The sequence below is a fragment of the Felis catus genome, chromosome A2 (assembly GCF_018350175.1).
Source record: "Felis catus isolate Fca126 chromosome A2, F.catus_Fca126_mat1.0, whole genome shotgun sequence".
Lineage (NCBI taxonomy): Eukaryota > Metazoa > Chordata > Mammalia > Carnivora > Felidae > Felis > Felis catus.
Window position 1 is genome coordinate 110,414,598 of NC_058369.1, and position 11,468 is coordinate 110,426,065.

At 40.1% G+C, this 11,468-nt stretch overlaps 1 pseudogene; it reads right to left on the bottom strand.

Moving 5' to 3' along the window:
• Positions 1-2,372: 2,372 nt before the first annotated feature.
• On the bottom strand, positions 2,373-2,473 carry LOC111559611 (annotated as a pseudogene).
• Positions 2,474-11,468: the final 8,995 nt, after the last annotated feature.

Genomic DNA, 11,468 nt, shown 5'->3' on the forward strand with positions numbered 1-11,468 from the left:
AAACAATACTTTTATCTTCACAATAAACCTAGAAGTACCCCATTTACTATATGGGTATTCTCAGACACAGAGAAGTTAAGTCATTTTTCTAAGGTCATATAACTCGTGTTAACAGAGTTAAGATTTGAGCCCAGTTTCCTTAGAGCAGAGACTTAACCATACTTGATTCTAACTCATAGAAATATCTTCTACTCTTCAGTCTGCTATTCCAGGCCAGGGCTGACTCTGGCCTAGATGTAAATCAGGTCTTCAAATTTTTTTTCAGCACCTTTTCCCCACCTCAGGCATCCATTTCTTTCCCACCCTCCAGTAAGTGTTTTTTTCTAGAATAAAATCAGTCAAGAAATGTAAGTCACTACCTTGCCTTAGGGCATGTTTGCCTTAGGAACACCTTGCTCTTGATAATGAGGATGGCTTCAGAAGGTGAGTAGTACTTATCTCCAAACATAACAAGTTGGAGACATTAAACATCTACAGCTTTATATATGTCAATCATATCCCAATAAAGCAGTTTTAAAAATACCTTGCTTTATTTTGCAGCCTAACACTTGCTCAAATAGCTGCCATTAGACATCTGTGAGCAAATGTAGAAGGGAGAATGAGATAGAAACGTGTAGGCCAAGCCGAGGATTTTTCTTAAAGCCTCAGAAAGCACACCATACAGAATTTCTGACTCCGCTCATGTTCTCTTGCCCAAAGGTAGCTGTTTTTTTTTCCTTAATAAAGAATGGAAATTGCATCCAGGCCTGTTTAATTCAGCTTCATTATTAACGTAGGACTCTAAAGTATACCCAGAAGCAGATAAATAAAAGATGATTGACCTCCTTGAGCACACATATCACTACCTCACTGGAGAGATGGAGCACACATACTAAGAGAGGAAACAACCAAGTAAAATGCTGTTTAAAGAATTAAAAGCAATACTCAGTTATATAATGTGCCAAAGTGACTAATTAAGGCAATAACTGCTATCAGAGATTTAGGCACCCGGGGCACCTGGGTGGTTCAGTCAGTTGAGTGTCCGACTTCAGCTCAGGTCATGATCTCACAGTTTGTGGGTTCAAGCCCCACGTTGGGCTCTGTGCTGACAGCTCAGAGCCTGGAGCCTACTTAGGATTCTGTGTCCCCCTCTCTCTCTGACCCTCCCCCACTCTCTCTCTCTCTCTCTCTCAAAAATAAACATTTTTTTAAAAGAAAAAAGATTTAGACGTTGGAAAAATAGGTTTATTCTATAGAATTTGGAAAGATTTCCAGAAAGAGGGATGACTTGATATAAGCATTAAAGGATATAAAGAGAAAATAGAAACATTAAAATTGGAGAAATAAAAACAATAGTGCAGAAGTTAGTACAAAAACCTCATCAGGTTGAAACAAAGCATCTATAGTTCTTCCTCTCCCCTCTCTGCCTGTTCAGTTACTCCATGAACATTCACTGAGCTTCTATTTTGTGCTATTTGACACCACTGTATGAAGGCCCTTCATTCTGAGAGTTTATATTCTAGTGGGAAGATAGACACATAAGCAAATGGAGGAATACAAATTCGGATCGTGATAAATGCTGTGGGGAAAAAAATGGCACAATGGGATAGAGAGTTACCAAGGAAAACTCTTATGAATTGAATTGTGTCCCTGAAGAATTTATATATAGAAGTCCTAGCCCCTAGTATGACAGAATGTGATTGTATTTAGAGATAGGCTATTTAAAGAGGTGGTTAAAAATGAGGTCACCAGGGCAGGCCCTAATCCACTATGACTGGTGTCCTTATAAGAAGAGGAAATCTGGACACAGACACACAGAGAGAAGATCATGTGAACACAAAGGGAGAAGACACCCACCTATAAGCCAAAGAGGGAGGCCTCAGAAGAAACCAACTTTGCCAGCACCTTGATCTCAGACTGCTAGCCTCCATGAGTTTGAGAAAATAAATTTCTGTTGTTTAAGCTACGCAGTCTGTGGCTTTTCATTACCGCAGTCCTAGAAAACAGAAGCCTACTTCAGTTTCTACAGTCAAGGAGGACTTCTCTCAGCAGGTAACAGGTACTATCTGGGCTGAAACCCAAAGAACATTGTCCCCAACAGAGAAAAGGACATGTATAAGGCACATGAAACAGAAATATCAAATGACAGAAAGAAAGCCAATATAACTGTGGCACAGTGAATGTGAGTGTGTGTGATAAATACTGTCTACTGGAGAGCACAGACATATTCTCTCCTGTTTCACAGGGATGGTATACAAGTACAAATAATAGGACCAGGAGTGGGAAGTGTGGTCCTTAGAGAAGGACTGAGGACAATTCTCCCATCTTACAAGGAGGGAAGGTAAAATATGTGTGAGCAGATACATATCAGTTTTACCGATTATTATTATTATTTTTTTATGGAATGCTTCACGAATTTGCATGTCATCCTTGCGCAAGGGCCATGCTAATCTTCTCTGTATACCGATTATTTTTAAATCTTTTTTTTTAAACGTTTATTTATTTTTTTTGGGACAGAGAGAGACAGAGCATGAACGGGGGAGGGGCAGAGAGAGAGGGAGACACAGAATCGGAAACAGGCTCCAGGCTCTGAGCCATCAGCCCAGAGCCCGACGCGGGGCTCGAACTCACGGACCGCGAGATCGTGACCTGGCTGAAGTCGGACGCTTAACCGACTGCGCCACCCAGGCGCCCCTACCGATTATTTTTAAAATCAAATGTGAAGCAAGGTCATCAGCTGAGGTAGTTAGAAGAGAAACAATGCCACCTCAGTCAGTGAGAAAGTTAAGCTGTGAGAAGTTGGCAGGACTGACAGTCTGTGCTGGGTGCCCATTCAAGAAAGGTGGTTACAATTTTAAAGGGAGAAAGTCATCATATTAGCTTGATTTTCTCCAACAATGCTCAGCTGTGATCAGGTTCAGGGTAAGCAGAGTTGAGTTTAACCAGGCTTGTTATGTTGCTCATGAGTATGACTGGGGACAAGAGAGTAAAGGGGGTTTTCAAGAGTGTGTTGATAATACCAGGCCAAGGAATCTACAAGTTCCCCTTTTTTCTTCCTATGTGGGTTTGACCTGCTAAGAGTTCCAGTAGCTCTTAGGATAGGATCGGGCCCAATTATAATAAGTCTTAAATACCCAGAATGGAAAGTAGACTTGATCCTGGAAAAAATGGGTAATCATTCGTGATATTTTGAATAAAGAAATGAAAAAAATTTTTTAAAAATCTAACATGATTCATAGAAAAAGGAAACTAGGAAAAGATATCTCCTCTCTTGAGATTTCAGCATTTGTAGCAGTCTATTTACATGTGAGTATGCACAATAGGAAAGCAATGTTATCATTAAAGAGCATCTTAGTAAATCAATTTTATCTTATCCACTGTGCAAGGTTTAGTAAATAAAAATTAGTGAAATGTGACTCCCATATTCTAGGGACTATTCTTATAAACATGATGACCAAAAATCATGAATTTTCCCAGAAAGTTTCAAATTCAAGTATTCTTCCATTTTCCCGAATGATACCCTGTACTTGTTAAACCACATGCCTTCATTGTTGTCTCAGAAAAATATTACTACCATAACAACTAGACCAAACACACTGACATTAACAGAACAAAGACAGAATCCAGATTAAAACCTTATGTAAGAGTTCCCAGAATATGATCACAGGCAGTTTACTTGTTAAAAATTCCACCATTTCAGAATTCTGAGGTCCCTTCAAGAGAAGGACAATTGGCTTGATATGTTCAGACCAACAAATGCCCCAAGACTGATTCCGTCTAAAAGGTTAAAGGAAAAGTACTTCTGGGAAAGACTCAAGGTACAGAAACTCAACTTGGAGATACTGGTTGGCTGATGAAAAGGAAATATAAATCCTATTGTGTCCATGAGATCACTATCTGGGCCAATAGATCTTTTAGGATATGAGCCAAGATGCCATAGCAAAGAGTCCCCAATACCAAGCAGCTCAAACAAAATATGTATTCTTTCCTATACCACTCTGGAAGGAGACAGATGTGTTTCAAGAGCTCACCCAGTGATCCAGGTTGAGTCCATCATGTAGCTCATGGATTTTCAAATGTTTTTGTTTCAGAATCCTTTTACACTGAAAAATCATTGAGGACCCCAGAGAGATTTGTCTATAAGGGTAATATATATTAATAATTACTATATTCAAAATTACAACTGAAATGTTATTAAAATATTTATTTATTAATTCCTTTCTAAAACCTATTATATGCTAACATAGCTAATTTATTTTATTAAAAAATAACTATCTTCCAAAAAAGTAGTAAAAACAGCAGCATCATTTGAAATTTTTGAAACTCTTTTTAATGACTGGCTTGATAATAACAGAAAAAAAAAGAAAGAGGAGGAGAAGGAGAAGATGAAGAAGACAAAGAAGACAAAGAAAGAGGAAGTGGAAGAGCAAGAAGAGGAGGAGGAGGAAGAGGAGGAGGAGGGAGAGGAGGAGGAGGGAGAGGAGAAGAACAGGACAACGACGACAATGGACAATGATGATGAGGAGGAGGAGGAGAAGGAAGAGGAGAAGGGGTGGAAGGAAGGAAGGAAGGAAGGAAGGAAGGAAGGAAGGAAGGAAGGAAGGAAAGGAAAGGAAAGGAAAGGAAAGGAAAGGAAAGGAAAGGAAAGGAAAGGAAAGGAAAGGAAAGGAAAGGAAAGGAAAGGAAAGGAAAGGAAAGGAAAGGAAAGGAAAGGAAAGGAAAGGAAAGGAAAGGAAAGGAAAGGAAAGGAAAGGAAAGGAAAGGAAAGGAAAGGAAAGGAAAGGAAAGGAAAGGAAAGGAAAGGAAAGGAAAGGAAAGGAAAGGAAAGGAAAGGAAAGGAAAGGAAAGGAAAGGAAAGGAAAGGAAAGGAAAGGAAAGGAGTGGGGGGGAAGAGGAGGAGAAGGAGGGGAGGAGATAGAGGAGATGGAGAGGGAGATGGGGGAGGAGGAGAAAGAGAAGGGGAAGAGGAGGGGGGAAGAAGAAGAAGCAGAAGCTGCTACTGCTTCTGCATTCAATCTAGTGCAGCAAGTTGTTTTATTTAAAGTATGTGAAGAGAGGTAGGCACCTGGGTGACTCAGTCAGTTGAATGTCCAACTTCAGCTCAGGTCATGATCTCATGGTTCATGAGTTCGAGCCCAAATTGGGCTCTCTGTTGTCAGTGCAGAATCCACTTCAGATCCTCTGTCCCCCTCTCTCTACCCTCCCTCACTTTCACTCTCTCTCAAAAATAAAACATTTTTAAAAATTAAAAAAAATAAATTACGTGAAGAGAATCAAGACTCACACAACTATATAGCTGAGAAAGGGAGGAGTATTTTACAGCCTTTTCAGATAATTATGACTATTGTTCTTTGGTACTACACCAAAGCTCAAGTAGTAGTTTCTTCAGAGTTGGAATACAAAAACTGAAACATATCCATAATCTTTTCATACTCTGTTACATTAAAATCCACTGGTGTTGTGGTGACCATATAACTGAATACAATTGCCAAAAGTTATCAAGCAAACAAGCAAGTTTCTTGTTTAACATACCCAATCAATCTTTTACCCATGCATGCTTTTGTAACATTACGCATTGGTCCTTAAGAAATTACTGGTTCACTGAGCTATGCAGAACTTTCAAATATTGACAGATTTTATTGCACAATGTTAAAAAATCATATTCACTGGTATCACCACCGATATCATCACAAAAGTTTTTAAATATTGAGATGCTGGTAAATTCATGATGGCAGTTACATATTTTCCAAAATTGAAATTCTCATTTGAAAACTCAAACTTTGTCATTGGTAATACTGTTTGGTTTTTTTCCATGAAGTGACAAGCTGATTTTCAAGAAAATTTATGCCAAATGTCTGAATAAACACAGTTTGTCAATCATTCTTTCAGGTAAAAATGCTGTTTAGTTCAACTTGAAACTCAAACAATCACACACATGCTTTCCCTTGGGACAACATATTTCCACATGTATCTGAAGTATTTATGCACACTTCCTATTTCATTACACAGAATATTAAAAAGACATGTACTCAACAGAGGTGATTAAAGTCATTATTTGTAATGCTTCTTCAAGGATATTCTTAACTGAAACTGGCAATTTTTGTTTTGTTTTGTTGCAAGTACAAGTCTGTGAAGAATGTGATGACTCTTGGGACAGTTGGGTGTTAGTGACTTGATTCATGCTTGGGACCAGTACCTTCACACAGCATCGCATTGGCACCATCAATGCAAATGCAAAACATGAAAGAGGCAAATAACATCCTAATATTATGAAAATAGTTTTGACTTCCCAGACTCCCTGAAAGGGCCTCAGGAACCTCCAGGTGTCTGTGGAACACACTTTGAGAATTATTGCACTAGAGTTCTGTCCTCACCACTGACATTTCCCAGGGGAAAGGAGGAAAACTAACGTACAAGGCAAACGCTTTCATTTTACGTAACTAAATATTTGAATTCTTACATCCCATTAGTGAGAGCTTAGTTCCATGGCCTTACCTAGCTGCAGAGTAGACCGGGAAAAAATAGCCTCTGACTAGGCAGCCATATTATATGGAAGAGTGGGAGAACAGATTTGGGTGTGTAATAGCCACTACCCTTGCCCCGTGAATCAGTGAGCAGGTCAAGTAAAGTGACAGTTATGCTAGAGGGTCTGTATTCAATTGAGGACAAAGGTACTTCTTCTGTGGAAAACTGGTCAGGGGTGCCTGCAGGCCATGGGACAGGAGCAGAGCAGTGGCTACAACCACAGCTCTAGTGCTATGGCCACGTGGACGGAACACCAGGAAAATTGTCCTCAAAAGGACTCACAAACATTACAGTCAGGAGAGGATCCCTGGAGAAATACAGAAAAGGAAGCAGCAGAGAGGATCTCTGTGGCAAAAGAGGGGAAGATCATCCTTGGGGTTTGGTGAGCATATGGTGGGGAACTCAGCACTCCCTGCAACTAGGGAGAACGCTGGGTCACAGCAATATCACTAATTGGGCTGGGCCAGAAGTTGGCTTCTCTGTGACTCTTACCGTGCCCCCACTTTGTCACCAGGCTGCAGAGGTAGGGGAATCTGAGTAGTTTTATGCTGTTTTTATTGTTCTACTTGATAAAAACATATTCCTGTTTGAGAGCTGAGTCCAAATATTTTGTTTCCTTCTTAATAGCAACAAGAACAGCAGAGAAGAGCCAATTCTGCAGAAAGTATGCTGTGCTGCAGAAAATTGACATGAATTTAGGGCATAAACATAAAGAAAATAGAGGTAAATGTAGCTTTGGTCCCTGAGAACAAAATCCTAATCACAGCAATGCACTGGAAGCCAAGACTAAACTGACCTTGCAAATCTAGATAAATGAGAAATATGGAACCAAGAAGCTTTTAACTGCTGTGCCCTATCTAATATCCTGGCAAATGTACACAAAGACAAAAGGAAAGGACTGGAAGGTATTCATTTTGAGATGAGATCCAGGTCAACCAAAGATCACAGGTCCTTGAACTTCACTCCATCAGCAGCAAACAGAAAGTCTATCAATACTTGGTAGAAAGGGTTTGTGACAAAACAATTGCCCAGAAGTCATCCTCATTCATGTTTTTCTCCATTATCTACCTCAGTGCTCTATTTTTTCCCTCATAGTGTCACTCTCTGCCCTACAAAGGAAAGCAGTTTTGAAATGTACTATTTTGGTATATTAGCTCAAGTTAAAGGACATAGAGATAATAAAATAATAGAAATGAAAGACATATCAGAACCAAGGAAATAAGAAGGAAATATTTGCCAATTTCAAGGGTTTATATATTCCTTGTGACTGGACATGAATTTTGACTCCAAGACTTTCGGCAGCCTGTGCAAAAAGACAAACGTGATTATTTATGTTGTTCTCATTGCAAGAAAATAGGAAGCACAAATTTTGTTGGCTCTAAATTCTCAAATTTCTTTGATGAGTCCATTAATGAGAGTCATTGAGTTACATAATGGACATTCTCCTCAATAACAGTTTTGAGGTCAATGCAGATCTATGCTCTTTTAAACATAAGCTTTTGATTTATGTTACTGATCCATGGGCAGATTCTCCAAGAACCTGTGAAAGCATAAAAAAATTTCACATAAAATGAGCGATCTTTGGCTTTTAAATTATTCCAGGTGACCTAAAGCAAGTCTGACCTGGGAACACCTGGCAATGCTAGAAGGATCCTTGCTCCCTTGGTCAGGAGATGCTACCTCCACAGAAACCAAAAGGTGCAGTTTCATTACGAAGGTTTTGGGTACCACAACCAGCCCCTGTAACAAGTACAGGAAAACCTTGGTTTGCAAGCATAATTTGTTCCGGGAACATGTTTGTAATCCAAAGCACTTGTACATCAAAGCGAATTTCAAGAACCATTGGCTCAGTTGTGATTATGTGACATTCAGCATCACGTACAACTTGTATTGCAAGACATCGCTCATTTATTAAGTTAAAATTTATTAGAAATGTTTGCTTGTCTTTGGATGCCTGGGTGGCTCAGTCGATGAAGCATCCAACTTTTGCTCGAGTCATGGTCTCGTGGTTTGTGAGTTTGAACCCTACTTTGGGCTCTGTGCCTACACCACAAATCCTGCTTCAGATCCTCTGCCTCCCTCTCTTTATCCCTCTCTGCCCCTACCCCACTCACATGCACCCATTCTCTCTCTCTCTCTCTCTCTCTCTCTCTCTCTCTCTCTCTCTCTCTCTCTCTTTCTCTCTCAAAAATAAACACTGAGAAAATATTTTAGAAATGTTTGCTTGCCTTGTGGAACATTCACAGAACAAGTTACTTGCAATCCAAGGTTTTACTTATACTTTATTTTACACTATGGGCCTTACCATAAAGTTCTGACTCTGCCAACAGTAACTGTGCTATTTGGAGCATGTCCCTTAACATGCTTGGTGCTGCAATGCCCTCATTTTTAAATGAGTAATCAGATAGCTACCATTTTCTGAGGTTCTACTCTGTACCTGTCACTATTCAATATCTGTTTTCCCAGCGGGATTATAAGTTCCATGAGGGCAAAGAGAGTATTTCTTTTGCTCACTACTATATTTCCATCATCTAACACAGGTCTGGCACATAATAGATGCTTAATAAAAAAATTAACTGGTTAAATTCCCAATTTCATAACAATCTTGCAAGCAAGCATAGTTCCTATTTTATAATTGAGGAAATCAAGGCTCAGAAAGTTTAAGTGACTTTCAGAAAATCACAGAGCTGGCTAAAGAGAGTAGCCTGTACGGCCCCAGAGCTCGGTCTATTTCCATAAGGCTGCAGCAGTGGAGACAGACCACAGCATGTTCCAAGTATCCTCCAGCTCTGAAATGCAACGGTTCCCCACAACTGCTGGGCAGCTACAACCCGACAACACAGGGTGTCTGTTGCTGAAGGTGTTCTTGCCTAATGAAATCCCTCAACAATTTTCACCACTTTGAGCCCTGTGGACATGGCAGTGAAGTTGAGATGGGAGAGGGAGAAGAAGGGTCTTACTCCTCAATCCATGCCATGAGTCTCCTCATTCTCCCACCACTCCCTCTCCTATTGGCCACCCAATACATACATGCAGCTCACACTGTGAAACCGAGGTCTGCAGTGGCCTCAGCTATTCTCCACAGGCACAAGGCATTGGATCCAACACTGGACAGAAGGGGAAGAAAAGAAAGAGTAGTAGAGAGGGGGAAAAGCAGTAAATATACAGGCAAAGGCAGCAGAAGGGTGGGGGAGAGAGAGACAGACAGACAGAAATGAGGTAGGAAAAGTCAGACCACGTCAGCGCCAAGACTTGTCTGTTCACAGTAGCAGTAACAACATTAATATTGATTGAACATTTACTACCTGCTACTACTTTGCCAAATGCATTGCATGTGTTAGCATTCATTTACTCATTCACAAATATTTGAGAGGCAGGATCTCCACCTTCCTGGAGCTGACAAGATGATTAATTAGTGAAATATCTACTATGTTAGGAGACAGGAGCCAAGGATGAAAATGGAACATGGGAAAAGAATAGTGCTTGTGGAGTTAGAGAAAGGAGAATTTGCTTTAGCTCAGTGTCCAGAAGAGGCCTTACTGAGAAGGGGACATTTGAGAAAGTCATCAAAAACAGCAGCATCAGCTTTGCTTGCTCTCAGGGATTTCTGCAACATTTGGAGGCCCCCAAATATTTATTTTGTTTTTGAGCCAGTTATGTCTTTGTTTTCTGCTCTCTTACCATATTGTACCTAGCATTCCCATGTGTTTGAGGCAGAAGGGATTATCAAAGTGTGAGGTGTCTACGTGATTCTGACTGGTGTGGTTATTTCCCCGTACCACATATAAAAGGACTAAAAGATTATCCAAGAAGAGCAAACCTATCTTCAGTTTGGAAATTTTGTCCTGAGAAGGAAAGACCAGTGGGTGGTAGTGTTCTTCTATGTTTCATCTTGCTGATGTTATACAATTCAATATAGGGAGCTTCAGAATATGACAGGAAAAACAGAAGACATTTCATCAGAAAGCTAATCCCATTGCGTTGTGTCATTAAAAGATTATTTGAATCACCTTACTTGCACCTGGAATCCTGTCCAAATGTTTGGAAGGCCTTGCATAAAATTGTGGGCTGGTATCAAATCAGCACAGTTTTTTCCCTCTTGCAAAAAACCATATATACTGCAGCACGTCCTCACCACAGGAACTGTTTGCACTAGGGAAATTGGTGAGGACAGAGTGGAAAAGAGAGCTGAAACTAATGGACTCATGCTTCAATTGATTTTATTACTGAGTTCATTACTCTGGAGGCTGAAGGGAGCAAATTGGACAGAAAAGGCCAGAGACCCTTGGAAACACTAAGAAAACATGGTAGTCCATCACTAAAAATGAAAGCCTGAAACAGAAAAAAAATATCAACTTACATAAATAAATGTAAGTATTATATCATAAATTTACATATGTATATAGACACATACATTCATATACAAACAACCCCTAAAACAAAATCCTTCACTTATAAGTGCATTTGTTTTGTTTTGTGATTAATGTTTTATTTATTTCTGAAAGAGAGAGAGACACACAGTGGGGGTTGGGGGCAGAGAATGAGGGGGACAGAGGATGAAAGCAGGCTCTGTGCTCACAGCAGAGAGCCTGATGCCAGGATCAGACTCACGAACTGAACTGTGATATCATGACCTGAGCCTATGTTGGATGATTAACCCAGTGAGCCAATCAATGCATTTGAACTAGTAAATAAAAGAGTTGGTAAAGCACTAACTGGAAAACTCAGCAAGGAAGTACTACAAGAGGAAGATTTTCATTGCCTTCACACTGACCGACATCATCAGAAGTGAGCCCACACAATTGTACTATTGTATTCAAGGACAGAGGGGTGAAGTTGGCTCAGACCAGCTCCTGAGAACTGACTGTATACATCTCTTCCCAACCCCACATTCAGTGATGTCAGCATGGTAGCTTCACATAGGCCATGAGGGAAGTATTTACACCATGGAAATCACCAAATGC